At 41.4% G+C, this 21,126-nt stretch overlaps 1 non-coding gene across 1 annotated transcript; it reads right to left on the bottom strand.

The window, feature by feature from the left end:
* Positions 1–1,898: 1,898 nt before the first annotated feature.
* TRNAC-GCA (transfer RNA cysteine (anticodon GCA)) lies at positions 1,899–1,970 on the bottom strand. The gene has a single exon. It is a non-coding gene; the product is annotated as a tRNA-Cys (tRNA).
* Positions 1,971–21,126: the final 19,156 nt, after the last annotated feature.

Below are 21,126 nucleotides of genomic sequence, written 5' to 3'. Positions count from 1 at the left end.
GGACAAAGTAGCCCATGATCCAGGTCTTCAGAGGTCCCTGGAGCAGCCTCAGTGATTCATGTCTAAGACCTGTGGAGAGAAGGACAAAGAAACTAGTTCTTAGAAACTTAGTTTATTAGTCTCAGTTACAAACAAAATGTTTAGAAGGTATGGGAGAGGAAAGAATGGGACAACGATGAGAGAGCCCTTTTTAAAAAAAGTTTTATTTTGAAATAATTATAGATTTATAGAAGACTTGCAAACATAGTACAAAAAAAACAAGGAGTTCAGCTCCTGGTTAAAAACCTACATGTGATGTTTCAGGCCCACCCATAGGTTAACACAAAGGCACCACGTGGCAAGCCTCACGGGGGTTGCGAGGGGCACTGCTCTCACGGTACTTCCTGCCCATAGCTGCACAGCCGTCTGAAGGGAGCTGCAATCGGGGTCTCAGGCCCCTCCTCCCACTAGTTATGGTGGAGATCTTTCTCATACTTACATTCCTAGCCCAGACACCTTCCTTCCTTTTATCCAAGGCTTTGGTTGAGGTCTTTTTCAGAAACTTCCGCTAAATGCTCTTTATCAGGGGGAAGAGGGAAAAACTTAAAGAACCTTTCCCCACTCTGACTCTGTACCCACCCACCCCTAGTTCTTTTTCACTCTGAACTTTTCTCACCTCCCACTGCTGGGGCCTTTTGTTCCTTGGGGCTCCCTCAACAGTGAGATGAACTCCACATCCACACGGATTCACCTGACCTTCAACCTATGTGTGGTTCCAGGGGGAGTCATCATTTTCTCCTCATATCATCAGAGTAAGTGATTAAAGGCCTCTTTCTTAAAACTTGTTGCTTTAATCAGCTACTCAGATACCTGACAGCTCAGTGCTGTCTCCCAGCTCAGCTTAAGTCCTGACCATATGCTTCACACCTTGCTTCCTCCAAACACAGGGCAGGCTTCATGGCATAACAACCTGTGTGGTCTCACTGCACCCCATGTTCAGAATGGCCTGTGCCTGGTTTTCTTCTCTGTTGCTGTCTTGAAATCTTTTAAATTTTGAACAAGTGGCCCCAGAGTTTTACTTTACACTTGTTGTTCAGTTGCTTAGTCGTGTCTGACTCTTTGTGACCCCATCTATTGCAGCACTCCAGCCTTCCCTGTCCTTCACTATCTCCTGGAGTTTGCTCAAACTCATGTCCATTGAATAGGTGATGCCATCCAGCCATCTCATCCTCTGTTGCCCCCTTCTTCTAACCTCAGTCTTACCCAGCATCAGGGTCTTTTCCAATGAGTCAGCTCTTCACATCAGCATCAGTCCTTCCTGTGAATATTCAGGGTTGATTTCCTTTAGGACTGACCGGTTTGATCTCCTTGCTGTCCAAGGGACTCTCGAGAGTTTTCTCCAGCACCACAGTTGGAAAACATAATTTCTTCGGTGCTCAGTCTTTTGTATGTTCCAACTCTCACATCCACACATGACAACTGGAAAAACATGGCCTTGCCTATATCCACCAAATTACGTAGCCAGTCCTGTCCCAATGTCAACATCTTACATGACTGTGGCACATTTATCTAAACTGAGAAGCGGACCTACTATTAACTAAACTACAGGCTTTATTTGGATTTTACCAGTTTTTAAAAAGTTACTAATTTCCTTTTTCTGTTTCAATACATCCCAAATAATATATTATTTGGGATAATGTATTCGTTACCATATCTCCTATTTTCTTTTAATCTGTGACATTTATTTGGTCTTTCCTCTTTGACTTCAAAACCTTTGAAAGTGAAGTGAAAGTGTTAGTCACTCAGTAGTTTCCCACTGTTTGTGACCCCATGGACTGTAGCCCACCAGGCTCCTCTGTCCATGGAATTCTCCAGGCAAGAATACTGGAGTGGGTTGCCATTTCCTTCTCCAGGGGATGTTCCCTACCTGGGGATTGAACCCAGGTCTTCTGCATTGCAGGCAGACTCTTTACCGATTGAGCCACCAAGGAAGACGTAAAAAAAGAGTTGCCCAGTTATTTTGTAGAATATTTCTCAATTTCGATTGGCCTCATGTTTTCTCTTGATTAGACTGAGGCTATGAATTTTGGGGAAGACTATCATAAAGGTGAAGTACCCTTACCACAACACATTAGGAGGTAGATGGTATCAATGTGACTTATTTCTGGTTTAGTCTTGACCACTTAGTGAGGGTGGCATCTGCCAGGTTTTCCCACCATGAAGTTACTATACTGCTCGTCCCATGTCCCATACACTATTTGTTAGAAGCAAGTCACTAAATCCAGCCCACATTCAGGGCAGGGGAATTAAACTCCATTCCTGGAGGGAGAACAAGCAAACAATTGGTGAACAAGTATAAAAACCACCTCCGTAGTGAATAAATACTTGTTGGAGACACTTGGAGACTGTACAAATATCCTATTTTTCTTTAATGCTTTGCTCACTAATATTAGCATCTATCGGTGATCTTGCCTGCAGCAATCATTAGCCTGGTGGTGGTGGTGTTCTAATGGTGATCTTTTATTTCAGCAGCATGGGCATCACCTGAGAACTTGTTGGAAATGCAAATTAGCAAGTCCCACTCCAGACCTATCAAGCAGGAAACTCCAGGGGTGGGGCCCAGTAATTGGGTTTAACGAGCGCTGCAGGTGATTCCAATGCCCACTAAAGTTTGAAAAGCCCTGATTTCGGGGAATTCTTTACTAACTACATGAACATTCTAATTATTTATAGGAACATGAGACCCAATGAAATCATGATCTTTCCTTTAGTTCTCAAAGGTTGCTCTATGGATGAAGGAAGGCTAATTGTTTAATTCAATTTAATCAACATGTACGGAGTGTCCATACCTGCTGATCCAAGGTAGGTGATACCAGTGAAGGTAGATCAAGGACTCATAAATGATGAGGGAAGGAGGGGCTGGGAAGAGGCTGAAAAGTTTGGCTGGGCCAGGTGAGGAAGGTAGCTCTGAAGTCTTGGGATCGACTTCCTGCTGGTTGTAGAGAACTGGTGTGCTGTGGATTGACAACCTAGGGGACGCAGAGCACAAATTACATTTGAGTCTCCTCAGAAGGAATTGGTCTAGAAACATGGTTGATAACACAGCCTTTGGAGTGATATAGTCTGGAGCTCAGATGCTATTTCTTCTACTTACTGTGCTGTTTTGAACTTGTTGTTCTCTGTTAGCCTCAATTCCCTCATCCGTAAAAAAGATGATAATAGCCATGTTGATGGAGCACTTACTATGTGTCAGGCACTTCCCTAAGTACTGGACATGAACTTACTCATTTACTTGTCATGATGGCTTTCTGAAATTAGTAACATTATTATTCCCATTTTACAGAGAGGCAACTGAGATGTAGGGGGAAATTTTCACAGAGATATTAAGCAGGGCAAATGGGATTCAAATGCAGGCTGCCTTGTCTCTGGAGCCTGTCTCTTAACCTGCCTGACCTTGTAGGATTTCTGTAAAGTTCAAAGTTAAGTCATGTATGGAAAGTGTTCAGTGCAGTATTGCACCCACAGGGAGTCTTTGCAAGTGGTAATGGTGAGTGGTGATAACGCAGGTGTGAAGAAAGTAACTGACAACACGGCGTCAGTCAGGCTCTCCTGCCCCACTCTCTCACAGCCTCATAACTTCTTCTGTTTTGTAAACAGTGATATTGCTGACCTTGGTAGCACTGCGCCTGTGCGCCCACTTGGCCATGGGCCACTTTTGTCTGCCTTAGTATATCAGAAGTCTTTGAAGACTCCCAGTTGCTGCTGCCCAGAGAGAGTAAACATGTCTGCAGTCCCCACAGCTCCTTGAGTCTTCTTTCATTTTCCTGGGTCGCACCTTATCTACCCTGGGATCAGTGAACAGTGTGACCGGCAAGACAGCAGGAGTACCAGGTGGATCTGTGGCCACTGAGGGGCCCTGATTGGAGTAGCGAACTTCCTGTTATCTCTGGCTGTCTGGTTGGGTCTCCTGTATGCCTTAGGGCTGTAATTGTCTCTTGTCATCTCTGTTCATAGGATCCGTAGGGGATCTGACCTTCCCTAAAGATGAGCCAGCTCTAAATGCACCTGGGGTGTGAAATCTGAGAAATTATGAAAAAAGGCAGCACCATGAAATCACCCAGGATTCAGGAAATCCTGGGCCTCTTTGTATCCCTCAGCCTATGTGACCATGGGTAAGGGTTCTGCTACCTTGATTTCAGTTTCCCCATTCATGAGAGAAGGAGGTTGAATCTCAAGTTTCCTCTCACCTCCATGAGGAAAAATGGTATCCAAGAATGCTATAGAGTCCCGGGGAACTTCTCTTTCTGACCGTGGCTGTCCATCTCACTGGAGAATTTGGCCTTTAGGTATTTGGGTAGGTCTTTCTTCCTGGATTGGGGTTTTCATGGTGGCTCAGATGGTAAAGAATCTGTCTGCAATGCAGGAGACCCATGTTCAATCTCTAGGTTGGGAAGATCCCTTGGAGAAGGAAATGGCCACCCACTCCAGTATTCTGCCTGGGAAATCCCACAGACAGAGAAGTCTGGCAGGCTACAGTCCATGGGATCGCAAAGAATTGGAAGCGACTGAGTGACTAACACTTTCACTTTCTTTTTCTTCCTGGATTATATGCCAGTGTCAACATATTTAGTTAATGTTTAGTAAACATTAACTAAATTAGAATTTAGTTTCCTCCTGAAATTCTAAACCTCTAATTTATGGAAGCTATATGTAACCATACCAATGTAAATAATGTTCATACCTCATTCATTTGAATTCAGAAAGTTCAGGATTAGGGTGAACTTATACTACAATAGTGCTAAATTTTTCTTTTAGATTGTTTTTGAAGAATGACCAAGCTTGTGAAAAAAATGAAAGGAATCAAGAAGAAATAGCTGAACCACCTTAAAATGATCCAACCCTGTAATGTGTGAAAAATTGTTTTTTTCCATTTAAACAAAACACTAGAAGCCACTTCAAATTCTTATTTGTAAAAGAGTGAGGAAATAATGTAATTAAATCAAGGAACTTATTAAATGTGCTCTTTTAGTCATTCAAGCAGGGTCTGAAAGAACCCACACTAAGCAAGCCTTAGTTTGGAGTTCCTGTAAATTCTTGGAAGAAATAGTATATTTATCCTCATAGCTTCTGTAATTGCTATTTGCCTGACGTAAAGAACAGGGGCAATCCCTGATATTTAGGACAATTAATGACATCTGGAAGATACAAGTTTCTGGTCTCCCCACAGTGGCCTTAGACTTCTTTAAGGTCTCCTAATGGCCACATTGCTTTTCCAAGTCTTTCTTCCCCTCATAGATGGGATGGCCCAGCCGCCTCTCAGAGATTGGCGGTGGTGAGAACGATTTTCACCCCATTTATCTCTTCAATATCAGCAATTGCTGTGTGTTCCTGACAGCAATGGATGTCATGCTGGGTAATCCTCTTCCCGTCGTGAAGGGACCTAACCAATTACCAGTGAAGTATTCATGAAAGATCCAAGGGGGCAAGGTAGCTAATGATGCCTTTTATCAGATCTACCAATACATAAGAAAGTGCACTTTGGAGAAAATAGAGTTGTTTTTACTCTTTATAGGTAAAGTTGTGTTATGTTTCTGAATGTGTATGTGAATGTATATGTTTTAAAACATTTATCAGTATTAATATTGGGTTGGCTGAAAGTTTGTTCTGGTTTTTCTGTAAGGTAGTGTGGAAAAACCTGAATAAACTTTTTGACCATTTTTTTTTCACTTAATAAATAAATTCACTTTAAGGGCAACATTCAGCTTGCTACAGAATTATGAGAGAATTTTAAAAAATAGACTTGTAACTTACTTTACATTTCATTGTTGCAGTCCTACCATCCCTCTCCTCATGGAAGTCACAATCGTCTTTTGAAACAGAAGACAGATCATAACCTATCCTTCCTTAAAAATCCTCCCACCGCATCCCACAGGATTTAGGATACAATTTGAACTTGAGCCTCACCATAGCCTTCAAGGTCCTGCATGATCCAGCCTCTGCACACCTCTCCAACCTGCTCTTGAGCCAGCTCATCTGTGGTCTGGCTCACTGCCCTTCTATCTGGCATGCAAGCAAGCTAAGCCTGTGCTTTTCTCAGAGCCTGTGTACCTGCTGGTCCTGCTGCCTGCAGACCACCCTCATTTCTGAAGTGGGAATGTTCCCATCTAGTCGCTCTGCTTCACTTCTCCTTGTTTGATGACCTTCAGAGTATTTCTCACCTTCTGAAATTGTCTCCTTTGTTCATTTGTTTAATGTCTGTCTTCCCCTCAATGTTAGCTTCATGAGAGAGGACTCTCATCTCTCTAACCCACCACTGAATGCCCAGCACCTGGCAAAATATCTGGCTGCTAACAGGTGCCCCATCTAGTTAACCTTTGAATAACATGGGTTTGACTTCCTGGGTCCATGCACCCACAATTTTTTTCCTATAGTACTACACAATCTTCAGTTGGTGGAGTGAATATGGAAGAACCACATGTACGGAGGGCCAGCTATAAGTTATATGCAAATTTTCTACTGCACCCCTAACTCCCACACTGTCTGAGGGTCAACTGTATGTATTTTTGAATGACTAACAGAATTAATGGGCCCAATACTCGGCTGCTGTATTTGTCTGCTATGATATTCCTGGTCTAGTTTTTCTTTTTTGTATTCTAACTAAACTTCGGAGGAAGTATTAGTTGACCAACCAAATAAGAGTCAGTGCTATGAGGGTGATGGAAATCTGGCTAAGACTGAGTGAACCAGGTTAGAACAGGTATTTAGGATGCAGGAGACTATGATACAAAAGTGAATCTTTCATCCTAAAGAGACTTGGGTGTCTGGGAGTTTACTGAAAGAAATATTTGCTGGACAGTGAAGGGTTATATGTGTGTGCATTCTAAACTGAATGAATGATGCCACAAACATGGGGGCCTCTGGGAACTTCCTTTAGCGGACAAGTCCATTAATTGAATTTCTAAAATGCTTCCTGCCTCTTTTCTGACACTTCTGTTTTCATTGACAGCTTTAGTTAAGGTTCTCTTTGTCCCTCTTCTGAAGGAGATGGTAAGTATCATTCTTAAAAGCAAGTTCAACTATGAAAATCCCTTGCTTGTCCCTCGTTGGAGAACTGGGGGATCCCAGCCTGGGGCTGTGGAGTCTGCACATCAGTTACCATCAGATGGGATAAAAAGTGTGTTTGCTGCCCTGCTAATTGACTGTTAGTCCTTTGTGGCTATTCCCATTGTGGATGTTGACCCTTCTTTACGTCTGCTTGCCAAAGACAATTCACTCATATGTCCGCCTCCCCTGCCAGAAGTCCCAGACTTACCAATTCTTGCCAATCAGAACAGAGTAGCAGAGTAGTAGAAAGTATTTATTATTCGACCTAGAAACTAGAGATGTTAGGAAATGTTATCAGCCCTATAATATGTGTGGGAATCATGGTACAAGAACTGAATAACATGTCTTAGTCCAATAGATATGTTTAGAAAAAAGGCTTATGTAAGATGTCTCCACAGACAAATGAAGCAAGTCTACAAATGTGATTTTTGCCCTTAATCTGAAGATTTTCCTTCAATGAGTTCTTATTTGACAATTTTTATTTTTAAGAAATCATTTTTGTTTTTATTTTCATCTTTGAATTTTGTGAAATATAGCACTTCTCCATAAGAAGATAAAAATCTTCTGTGTAAATACAGTTCCAAGGGTATCTCTTATATTTATGGATATCCTTCTCTATCTGGGCATCAGTAGGTGAGAGTAAAACTCAAATTACATAAATACTATATGTCTGTAGATCAGGGCTTCCCAGGTGACTTGGTGGTAAAGAATCTGCCTGCCAAGCAGAAGACATGAGTGCAGTCCCTGGGTTGAGAAGATCCTCTGGAGAAGGAAATGGCAACCCATTCCACTATTCTTGCTTGGGAAATCCCATGCACAGATGAGTCTGGTGGGCTACAGTCCATGGCCTCACAAAAGACTTAGACATGACTTAGCAACTAAACAACAACAACTTTATGTCTTTAGATAGGCATTTACAAAGTTTGTGACCAATGGAACACATTTTCCAAGGTATTAATATATCACAAAAAATGTGTAGTGCACAATTGTTACATTTACTGTAATAGAACATCCATAGAAAGAGGGACTTTGTCTTGTTTACTGCTGTATTTTTCCTGTATCAAAATAGAGACTGGAACATAGAAGGCACCCAAAATATTTAAATTGTCATATTTAAGTTAAACAGCTTTCTTTACTGCTTGACTTCTCAGTCTTATTATGTTAATAGCATAGCTCCAAGAGGAGGACTTGGCATGCCTTATTTCCTAAGCTTATTTGACCATGGGCCACCCTAAGATATATCTATTAATATCTATTGGAACAGTGTTTCATAAAATAAAATTTGGGAAGTGTTGGATTAAAAGAACAGGTAAAAATTTCTGACAAAAGGGATATTTGACTTAAAAAGCTAAATCTACAATTTAAGTTCTCTTCCAAGCTTTGGCTGACCTGTATTTTTCATCTTTGTAAATAGGAAGAATGAAGAAGAGAGTAGAGGAGAGAAAGAAAGATTTGAGATGGAAAAGGGGGCAGTCCTTTGGCTGCAGGAAAAAAAAAAATTCAGACTGCTGTGAAACTGGCCAGCAGATAAATTGACAACCAGAGGTTTCTCATGGAGCCCAACGATAGCAATTGTCTGTAGAGTGGCTTTATCCTGTAAATGTTTGCTTGAAGTCTATTGCTTGATTGCTGTGGCCAGGCAGGCCAGGGATCATTGATAACTGGGTCTTTCCTTTCTTTTTTCATGTGGGTCCCTCCACCCCTGTTTTGTGCTCTGGGACACTCATTAATGGATAGTCTGGGTTCATCACTGTAGAGAAACTTAAGGACAGAGAGTGAGTGGGTGAGACTGCAGATTGTGGAGGCAAGTTGTTGGGTTGATAGAGAGTATCCTGAGTGGTCTTGGACCTGTTGTTTGACTTCTCTGTGTTTCAGTTTCCTCCTCTAAAAGATGGGAACGACAACAGTATTTATCTCATAAGACTAGGGAGGTGAAATAAGATGAAACATATAAAAACTAGCTGTAATTATTGGTATCATTGATATTTTTGTGAGCTCAGTGAACTCATAACTTATATTTCAGTTTTAAAACAAGTATATTTCTAAGAACTCTGCATACAGTATTTTGTAAGTTATTTCTTTTAATGCAATGCATATTTTACAAAATACTTCCTTTGGGGAAGCTGATGCATGGTTTTGAAAGTGGGCATGCTGTGAGAAGCAGAGGGTCTGTGAGAAGAGAGTTTCTCTTGCAAATGGGAACTGTCCCATTCACCTCCTATTACTGGTTCATCTCTCTAAAGAAAATAAAGAATGCTCAATCTGGGTGGGAAAGCAAAGAAAAATTCAGACTCTTGCCCCTCAAGCTAGTTGCTCAGTATCCCATCTCAATTTCATTTTTCTACTCACTTCTATCATGTTCAATAAATTTCAGAGCCAAAAGTCTGCAATTCCAACTCTCCAGGCTCTGCTCTACTGTGTGAATAACATGCAGCACAGCAGGAAATAATAAGTCCTTTCCACACACCATTCTTTAAAACAAGGTGGGCAAAGCTGTCTCTTACTTGGTATGTGCCCCTGGGCTCCTAGGTCATGATTACATTTGTCAACCGGCCTCTCTCTGTCCTGAGGGCTCAGCTCATCAACCCAGAGGAACTCTTTCAACCTGTGAAAATAAAAACATAGATAGCTGACCATGTGCAAAGTTTAAATTACGATTATTTTACAACAAAGCAGACAGTTTAAGCTCAATTTTGTACTTATCTTGCAAACACTATAGCCCAAGTACCTAGCACAGTGCCTGGCACATAGTAGGCACTCAGTACATTTTAAATAAAGAAATAGTGAATTGAAAATTTGCTGCTGCTGCTGCTAAGTCGTTTCAGTCGTGTCCGACTCTGTGCGACCCCATAGACGGCAGCCCACCAGGCTCCGCCGTCCCTGGGATTCTCCAGGCAAGAACACTGGAGTGGGTTGCCATTTCCTTCTCCAATGCATGAAGTAAAAGTGAAAGGGAAGTTGCTCAGTCGCGTCTGACTCTTAGCGACCCCATGGACTGCAGCCTATCAGGCTCCTCCGTCCGTGGGATTTTCCAGGCAAGAGTACTGGAGTGGGGTGCCATTGCCTTCTCCAAAAATTTGCTACCGCTTGAAAAGTATAAAGAAGATTGGGAATGCAAATTGATAGAGCCACTATGGAAAACAGTATGGAAATTACTTTAAAAACTAGGAATAAAACTATTATATGACCCAGGAATCCCACTGCTGGGCATATACCCTGAGGAAACCATAGTTGAACAAGACTTATGTACCCCAGTGTTCATAGCAGCGCTATTTACAATAGCTAGGACATGGAAGCAACCTAGATGTCCATCAACAGATGAATGGACAAAGAAGTTGTGGTACATATACACAGTGGAATATTACTCAACTATAAGAAGAACACACTTGAGCCAGTTCTAATGAGGTGGATGAACCTAGAAGCTATTATACAGAGTGAAGTAAGTCAGAAAGAGAAAGACAAATATTGTATATTAATGCATATATATGGAATCTAGGAATATAGTATTGATGATCCTACTTGTAGGGCAGCAAAGGAGACACGGACATAAAGAACAGACTTTTGGACACAGTGGGGGAAGGAGAGAGTAGACGAGAATAGCGTTTGAGAGAATAGCATTGAGATATATACATTATCATTTGTAAAATAGCCAGTGGGAATTTGCTATATGACTCAGGGAACCCAAAGCTAGTGTTCTCTGACAACCTGGAGGGGTGGAATGGGGAGGGACGTGGGAAGGAGGTTCATGAGGGAGGGGACATATGTATACCTATGGTCAATTCATGTTGATGTATGGCAGAAACCTTCATAATATTGTAGAGTAATTATCTTCTAATTAAAATTTTAAAAACCACAAAAAAAGGAGAACAAAACCACGACCCTAAACTCCATGTCCAGATAACTACTACTGCCACCATATGAGTAATATATAAATAAAGTGAAAAAAATAAAACAGAAATGATTGAAGGAAAGTGCTGTCATATCCCCAGTTTGGCCCTCATCCCATATGCCCAAAGGTAATCATTATAAACAGTTTATTCAGTGATTCTTTCCTCAAAGCAATTATTTGTGTAAGAGCACAGGTGAATACACGGGCCACATTATTTACATAACAGACTACAGACATTAAAGAGCAGAAGTTTCTAAGGTGGGATCCACTGACAGCCAACACAAAACTCAGATGCCTTAGACACACCTGGTTTGCTTATTAACAATAATAGGTTCCAGTAGTTGAGGTGATTTGGTTGGTCTGGGCAGGTCCAGGAATTTGCATTTCATCAAACACCTCCAGTGAAGTAACTCTAAAACTGAAGGATCATTACTCCTGAAGGATCAACTAAAGTTCAAGGTGGTGGAGGTTTTACCACCGATCCCTTCCCATTATGGTGGAATCCTTAGCCAATTGTGAGTAAAACCAGATCCCTGATCTGTTGCCAGGTGCACCCTTATCTTATCAACCTGCTTTCTTCTTATTCTATTGAGGAATTTTCTAGGAATATGTCTTCTACAATATTGGCTGAATTTATTGTTCATTGTAATTGACATGGTTATTGACTATAAATAATTCTCAGTCTTTCTACCCCCAACTCCTCAGTTTATGTCCAATTTATTCTTTCTAGGTATAGCTCTGGCCATTCCTATTCTGGAGTTTTCTGCTGTACAGATCCATGCAATGTTGGAATTTCAAGTATTTGTTTTTTGTTTGACATCACCTTCTGAAAAACGCCTGCTTGTTATTACTGTGGGAACATCTCTGTCCTTCTGTCTCTTCCTTTCATTCTTATCTGCTGGACTGAAGCCCAAGTCTGGGCCTGGGTCTCTTTGATGTTCTGCACTGTGCTAGTGGAACTTTGTGTTAGTGGAAAGTTTTCCTGGATTGCTAGGCAGAAGAGGACAATCTCTAGGTTTAGTGATATCTGAAACATTATATCCAATTGTGTGGAGGTCATGGGCTTCAAGTGTGACACTATTAAATATGGTCATAATTGCTGGAGCCCAGGTTTTTTTTCCCCTCTGTTCAACTCATTGAGGACTGTCTCTGCTTGAGTTGGTTAGACATCAGGTAATGAGCAGGAAGGAAGGTAAAGGGGTAAGATCAGGCTCAGAAGACATCTAACTTTTCTATACAAACTATCAACATAAAAGGGGATATATCTTAGCAAAGGAGCATGACCCACCAGGATCCACGCGATCAAAGAATGCTTTCTCCAATAAGACTTAGAGTGGAGAAGTGACACAGCCGATTTATGTTGAAAAGGAACACTCTGATTACCACGTTGTATGAGGGCCAGGATGGAAGCAGGGGCCAGTTGGGTGCCATCTCAGTGAGACATCAAGAGGTGATGGTGGCTGACACCAGGGTGCCAGCAACAGGGTATCAACAGATAGCTGGTGTCAACCCAGAAACTGCCTGACTTCCTGATGCACGCAGCTGCCTGAAATTCACGGACCATCAAATTCACCCAGGTCACATTTCAGTTGCACATCAAAAGTGTTACTGACCTTTCTGAGTCCGTCCTCGATGAAGGTTCTCCTGACTGGTCCCATATGAGCCTATTGAATGAGACCAAGATTTGTTCAGAACAAAGGAAAGCTGTGTTTTTCAGTGAAAGAATGGACAGGGGCAAGCTCGCCCCCTGGAGTACCCTTTCTCCCTGGCAGGCTGTGGGCCGGGCTGCTTTATGGAGTTCAAGTGTTGGGCGGGGCGATGGGGCGGAGCTCCGGCAGCGCAGGGGCAGTTTGCCAGCAGTGTCTGCACACAGCCCGCTGCCGCCACGGCCATCTTGAATTGCAGTGTTGAGCGCAGAGCTTCTGCATACGGTCCCAAGCTAAGAAGCAGGCACAGCTCTTTGGCGTTGGGGACTCTTGTCTGAAGTACCTGGTGGGAGGCCTCTTCACGCAGTATCCTGTGGTCAAGTGAAACTACAGGAAGCACGAAAAAAAAAAAAAGGTTAGACTTTCTTCTATGTTAATTTCCTGGGAACTGTGAATGGGCTTTGCCGGTGACAAACCCCTCCTTGGTTTTTCATCCCGCTCCTCACCCTAGAAAGGCACTGAGGGGTGCCAGTCCATCTTCTATAACTGCTTAGCTGGTCTGGGGAACCGTCATAACACTGCGTGGAGGAGCAGAGCTTCTCCAGCTGCCTTTACATGTACTTGGTTGTCACAGGCCTCCGTCCTGTTAGCATCGCTAAGTGACCATCATTTGCAGTTTTCAGAAACTCTAGCTACTTGGAGACAGAGAACAGCAGACAGTTTAGGATGCAAGGCCCAGATGTTACTAATAGCAAGAGAATAATGGTCACACATTCCATTTTTCCTAGAAATGAAGGTATCGGAACTCGAATTGACTTTCTAGGAGAAAGTCATTCTAGCCATTCTGTTCCCTTAAAACTTACTAAAACCTGAAACTGGTGTGGAGCCTATATAGTGGCTGACTGACCAAACATTAATTTTTCAGCTCCTTTAGTGGATTATAGTAGCTGCTAACTGCCTATAGTAACCTCAGTTGATTAAGAATCACCCAAGGTTTGCCTCACACGTGGAGAGAGGAGAGGTCAGGTGATGGGTGTTTCCTGTTCTTGCCTGAAGCTCACAGGGCTTCCGGATAATGGGGTTCCTTGTCTTGCAAGCAGCTTGCAGGGTTCCCCAGCCCACTTCAGAGAAACTAGTGCTGACTGGAAGAGGTCAAGTTACTGGTCCTGTACCTACGTTGGAGTAACATTTTCACATGTGGGCACCCTGGTACCTTTTCCTGAAATCTGATGGAATATCCCTGATCCATTTTGTCAGGTGGTCCTCATTACCTGGCTTTTCTCCAGTCTTGCCTCTTGGCTCACAGGACTGACCACTCTTTTCCAAAATGGAAAGTGACTATAGACAATGCTACTGTTGATTCCTGGGGGTCAGTAAGTGGGGGCCAAAGCCTTGGTGTGGCCACTACTGCCATGTACAGGGGACAAGAGGACAGCACTATTGGCAAGATAGTGGGTAAGACTGCCAGGGCTCCCTCTCATCCCCAGGTCGGCCCCATCCTAGGCATCTGGTATTGTGGGAAGGCCCCACAGAGGCAGTAGGCGGGCATGCATTTGTTCCAGTCTCCAGTTCCCAATGATGCCATAGTGTGATCTCCTCCAGGGGCTTCAGTCCAGATGACTCTGGGGGCTATGCTGTGCATGAACCACAGTCAGGTATCAGGTTGCTGGGCAGAGTTGCTCTGAATTTGGCTGAAGGCTGCCATTGTGCTAACCCATCAGAGTGTACTCAAAGATCAGAGTCAGTCATCCTCATGTGAACCTCCCAAAGCATCCACTATCCTTCTGCTGGAGCCAGGGCCAGCCTGAAACCGAGTGGGTAGGTACAGGCAAAAAGGCCAAGGAGTGTCCCTTCATGGATGCCAAAAATTTTCTTACCAACCCTCCCAAATCAGGCCCCCAAAGGGGTCCTTCTGCCCAGTGTCATTTGAACCAATAGAACAAGACTGAATTTGGTTCAGAAACACAGGAAAGTTTTATTCTTTGATCAAAGAATGGAGAGGTGCAAGCTTGCACTCTAGAGCACACAGTCCCTGAAGGACTATTGGTGGAGCTGCTCTATAGGATTCTTGTCAGTGGGGAGGAGGTGGAGATCTGATAGGTCAGGTGTAGCTGTGCTCTCAGCTCCAGATTGCAGTGCTAAGCACAGTGTCTCAGAGATATTGGGTGCAGCCCGTTTGCACTGAGAACTCTGGTCTAAAGGGCTGGGTGCAAGGACTCTGCAAGCAGCACATCATGAGCAAGTGAAACTAAGCACAAAGGAAAAAAAAATGTTGGACTTGATTATCCACATTCTATTTTTATTTCCTGGGAATTGTTAATGGGCTTTGCAAGTGACAAAGGCACTTTGTCACAAGGTCTCCTGAGACCTTCCTCTAACAAGTTGCACAACATCTGGACAAGAGCAAAACATCTGGTACCCACAGTTCCCAAGTTGTTCAGATCATTTGAATTCACAGTTTGCAGTTTTTGAGCTACGTTCTTGCCTGGACAATCCCATGGACGGAGGAGCCTGGTAGGCTGCAGTCCATGGGGTCGCTTGAGTCGGACATGACTGAGTGTCTTCACTTTCACTTTTCACTTTCATGCATTGGAGAAGGAAATGGCAACCCACTCCAGTGTTCTTGCCTAGAGAATCCCGGGGATGGGGGAGCCTGGTGGGCTGCCGTCTATGGGGTCACACAGAGTCGGACACGACTGAAGCAACTTAGCAGCAGCAGCAGCAGTATAGTCCTGTGGAGCTGTGCAGTTGAGAAGTATCATAGTAAGGTGAAGAAACCTGATCTCTTGCTGTGGTCCCATCCCTGACTTGCTGTACATCATCATAGGCCCCTTGTCTGCCCCCAGCCTCCGGAGGAGATGCTTTCTGAGGATCCTTCCACCTCTGACAGCCTGCAGTTCTCATTGTACTCAGACCCAGGCTCTTTGGTGAGGATTCTGGGAAGGATTTGAACTGCAGCAACTGTTTTCTCTTTTGTCATTTATTTAAATTTCTATTTTAAAAGTGAGAACAACCTCCCTGAGAACCTTCATCTCAAGTTTAAGAGTGATCAACTGCACTCAAATGGGTCACTTTGGAAGATTTTACTCAGTATTCTTTATCAGAGAACAGTCAACCCAATTCTACTTGGAACTTCATGGCAGCAAAGTCCTTGGGATGGAAAAAGCATTTTCCTTTCCCTTTTCATCTGGTTCAGGCCCTGGAGGATTCAAGGACATCTGTGAGCCTACCTTGGGATATGGCTATTTATACTGCTGGTTCCTCCTTGGAAGTGATTGGAAATAATCTCAGAATGCCTTAGTATCTTCTCCAGTTTCTGCCCATCACAAATGAAAAACATGCAGTTTTGAGAGATGTTAACTGCTGCCTCCATGCTTGTGTGTGCCCAGGTCTGCCCAGGATAGGTGCCTGTGGATTGGTGAGCTGAGGTAGCCAGGGGTAAACATTAAGGGAGCCTGCCTTCTGGACATTTCTTGGGAGAGTTTCCTCCTGTCCACTCAAAAGAGGCAGTAGTGGTGTGGCTTGTACAAGAAAACGTCTTTGGAAATGCATTCTGCAAATTGTGGAGGCCAAGTTCCCCAGAGATCAGAGGTCATAGCTACTGAGGACATCTTTAGCTTGAGCCAAGTCCATGTCTCTTAAACATGCCCCAGTGAGTTTGCAGTCTAGTCAGTGTTGACTGAATAGTGAGGGGACCAGGAAAGTACGGTGATTCAGGCTTCCCAATACTTACCCTAGATGGCTCAGTGGTCAGACCTCCCCAGAATTCACAGGTTCAGAACACGCATGTAACTGAATAGCAATTGACACTTAGGCTTTCATTTTCAATTTTTTTAATTAAAAAAGTTTATTGAATAAGTTTGGTATGTAACATCATGTAAGTTTAAGAGATATGGTGTGTTACTTTGATACATTTATATATTATAATAGGATTGCTGATATAACTATATATAATATTATTATACTATATTATTGTCTATATTCATTATACAGTACATTAGCTCTCTGACTTTACTGTTGATTACAAGTTTGTACCCTTAAACATCTTTTATCCACCACCCTTCATCCCTCATTCCCTGGTAACCTCCATTTTACTCTCTGTTTTTTATCGGTTAACTTTTTTATATTCCTCTAGTGATATCATACAGTACTTCTAAGTAACATTTAATGAGCACTTCTGCACAGCACTTTACCTGATCACTCACTTATCCACACCTTGAGGCAGGCATTATTATTCCATTTACAGATGAGGACACTAGGATTTGGAGGTACTAAAGTCATGCAGTTGTTTATTGGCAGAGCGTGGATGGTCTGACTGAACAGCCTAATTGCAATGCTTAGAATGTGCATCACCTAACCAAAACCAGCTGCCTCTCTGAGCTCCCTCATGGTTAGCTTATTGCAGAGATGTTCCTTGAGACCTGAGAGCAGAATGAAGCTGCCTCTCTGAGCTCCCTCATGGTTAGCTTATTGCAGAGATGTTCCTTGAGACCTGAGAGCAGAATGAAGCCACATGAGAGCCAGTGATTAGCAGTGGGTCCAAATGATGTCAACCGAGTGAGGAGTTTGTGGGGGGTCAAAGCAATTTTGTCTTCAAATACATTTGCCTCATAGAACAAATCTTTTTCTTAGGATTAAAATAATTCCTCTCTATTCTAATTTCCCTGATTTTCATTTCTAACTTTATTCCCTTTACTCAGGAGTAAATAAGCTGGTGATTTACCTATTTCATCATTATTTTCCCCCAAAGAAATAGCTCTTGGATTTGTTATTTCAACTCCAAGCCTATTTTCTAATTTATTTCTTCATTTTATTAGTTCCTTCTGTTTTCCTTAGAATTATTTCATTTTACTTTTAATTTCTTCAATTCAGTGTTTCATTAGGCTTCATTCTTGTTCAATAATATAAGTTTTTATGACTGTGTCTTTCTATGTGCATTGTTTTGGCTATATTACAAGATTCAAATATGTAGAGATTTCAGGATTCTTCATGGAATAACCTGAATTCACTGAGATCCACTTTGTGCCAGATACTGTGCTAGTGGGTGGAGATATGACCTTAGAAATCCCTGCTCTCAAGGAGATAATTCAAGTGGGGAAAATAAAATGAATAAGTAAATAAAATAATGTCAGACAATGATAGGGTGCTATGAATAAAATAAAGTGTAAGGAGAATGTGGAGGAGGTGCTATTGTATAAAGAATGTAGAGGAAAGGACTCTTTGATATGCTGATAGTTTAACAGAGACCTAGAAAAAGTGAAGAGTCAATGAAAAGGGAAGGAATATCCCAAACGTAGGGAACGGCACATGCAAATACCCTGATGCAGGAACATCCTTGATTTGTACTAGAATCCCTAAGGAGGACAGTATGACAGAAAACACGGAGGGAGAAGTGGATGGAGGAGACTGGAGGGATTGTAGAAACAGCTCATGTGCATCAGTATAAGCTGAGGCAGGGGTTGTGGATAAGATTAGAAACACGATAGGAAGCTATTAGAGGGTTTTGAGCTTGGGAGTGATGTGATCTAACTTACGGTTATTGATTGTTTGGTTGACAGTTGGCTTTATTGAGGTATAAAACTCTGTCATAAATTTTGGCAAATATGTATACTGATATAAACATAATCAATATTTTCCATACCTCAAAATGTCTACTTGTGCCCTTTACAGTCAATACCCGTTCTCACCCCCAGGCTCAGGCAACCACTGATGTGCTTTCAATGACTATAGATTTATATTTTCTAAAATTTTACAGAAACAGATCCTAGAGTCTTTTGTGCCTCTTTCACTTAACATAATGCTTTTGAGTTTCATCCAGGTCATGCAATCATATGATATATACACTGTATCTCAGTAGTTTGTTCTTTTTATTGCTCAGGAACATTTCAGGGATATACCACAATATACTTATCCACTTCTCATTTGGTGATTTCAGGTTTTTAACTATTATGAATAAAGCTTCTATGAATTTTAATGTACAAGTATTTGTGTGGACATATATTTTCATTTCTCATAAGGAAATACAAGGAGTAGTAATCATAGGTCATGTAGTAATCGTATACTTAAAGCGCTGAACTGTTTTCCAAAGTGACTGCATTTTTTGTTGTTTTTTTTTTTTTTTTTTTTTTGCATTTCAACCAGCTGTATGTGAGATTTCTAGTTGTTCTACATCCTAACACTTTGTATGTCTAATTTTAGTCATACTAGTGGGTGTTGGTATTTCATGCTTTTACTTTGCATTTCCCTAATGACTAATTATGTTGAGCATCTTTTCATGTGCTTATTTGCCATTCATATATCTTCTCTGCTAAAGTGTCTGTTCAAATATTTTGTCCATTATTTTACTGATTGTTTCATTCTTATTAAAAGTTCTAAGAGTTCTTTGTATATTCTGATGTAAGTCCTTTATGTGATTTGCAAATGTTTTCTCCCAGTCTGTGAAAGGCCTTTTTATTTTCTTTACAGTGCCTCTCCAAAAGCAAAATTTTTAACTTTTAAATGTAGATAAACTACAACATATGTTGTTTTTTTAAAAAATGTTTTGTGCTCTTTATGTTCTAAGAAATGTTTGCCTACCCCAGGGTCGCAGAGATTTTCTGCTATGTTTTCTTTTAGAAGGTTTATAGTTTTACCTTTGACATTTAGACCTACAATCCAGTTTCTGTTAATTTTCTTTGTGTAATACATGCGGTTGGGATCAAGGTTATTTCCTCCTCCTCCTTCCCCTGCTGCCTCCTCATTCCCGTTTTCCCCCATCTCTCCCCACCCTCCTCCTCACCTGCCTCTTCACATGGGGAAATCTAGTTGTTCCACCAGTGAAAAAAAGACTACTTTTCTCCATTGAAATACTTTCACAGCTTTGTCAGAAATGGACTGAGGATAGGTATGAGCTCTTTCTGGACTTTCTAATCTCTTCGCTGATAGCTCAGTTGGTTAAGAATCTGCCTGCAATGCAGGAGATACCAGTTCCATTCCTGGGTTGGTAAGATCCACTGGAGAAAGGATAGGCTACCCTCTTTAATATTCTTGGACTTCCCCTGTGGCTCAAATGGTAAAGAGTCTGCCTGCAATGTGGGAGACCTGGGTTCCATCCCTGGGTTGGGAAGATCCCCTGGAGAAGGGAAAGTCTACAGATTCCAGTATTCTGGCCTGGTTTATCCCATGGACTACAGCAAAGAGTCAGAAAGGACTGAGCGACTCACTTTTATTCTAGTCCACTGATTTTTTTACAGGACTGTAACAATGTCCTGATATTGGCAATTTTATAATACATTTTGAAATCATGGAGTTTAGATCCTACAATTTTATTCTTTTTTTTACAGAGTCATTTTGGCTACTATGGGTTCTTTTCATTTTCATATGCATTTCAGAGTCAGCTTACCTAGATTTGTATAAAAACCTTTATATTTTATTGAGACTGCTTTGAGTATATAGATAAATTGGGGGAGAACTTATATTTTAACACTATTGATTCTTCCAGTAAATGAATATGATGTAATTTGTTGTCAAGTTTGGTCTTCTTTACTTTCTCTAAGTAATGTTTTACAATTTTCTCTACAAAGATATATTTAACTTATTTTGCTAGATTTACCTCTAGGTTTTCATTTTTTTAAATTATATTGCTTTTCATTTCAATTCCCATTATGCATTGCTAGTGTATATAAATACAATTGATTTTTGTATATTGGCATATCCTACAACTTTAATAAACTTACTTATTATTTTCAATGACTGTATTGGGTAGATTCCTTGGGATTATCTACATAGGTAATCATGTCATCTTTTTAGGAAGATGAAACTTCCTAAGAAGGATGACAGTTCTCTCTTTCAATTTGTAAGAATTTTATTTGTTTTCCTTTGTACTGGCTAGACACTCCAGGAAAATTTAGAACAGAAATAGTACAAACAGGTGTCATTGCCTTATTCCTCATTTTAGGTTAAATGATTTCAGTTTTTTTCATGGAATCCTATGTTAGGTCTGGGTATTTCCACTGAGCCCCCCTTTTGTTTAGTTTGCTGAGTATAATACACTGAATATTTACACCCCTGCCCCCCACCATTCATGTTGAAATTCAAATCCCTAATGCACCTGTATTAGGAGATGGAACTTTGGTGAAGTGATTAGATCATGAGGGAAGATCCCTCATGGATGGAATTAGTGCCCTTATAAACAATATTCCAGAGAGTTGACCTCCCCTTCCACCACACAAAGCACACTTATGAACTGGAAGAAAGCCCTTTACAGATACCAAATCTCTTGATTCCTTGATCTTGGACATCCCATCCTCCAGAACTATGAAAAGTGTTTGTTCTTTTAAACTACCTAGTCTATGGTATTCTGTTATAGAAGTTCAAATGGTCTAAGACATTGAGGGTATTTTAAAAAAATCATGCATGGATATTGAATTTGATTAAATCTTTCTATGTATCTGTTGAAGTTATGTTATAGTTGTTCTATTTTTGTGTGTTAAAGTGATGAATTATACTGATTATATTTCAGATGTTAAA

This window comes from Bos javanicus, chromosome 15, assembly GCF_032452875.1.
Source record: "Bos javanicus breed banteng chromosome 15, ARS-OSU_banteng_1.0, whole genome shotgun sequence".
NCBI classification, from domain to species: Eukaryota; Metazoa; Chordata; class Mammalia; order Artiodactyla; family Bovidae; genus Bos; species Bos javanicus.
The sequence above is the reverse complement of the archived record's forward strand: the minus strand, read 5'-3'. Positions and strand labels throughout refer to the sequence as shown.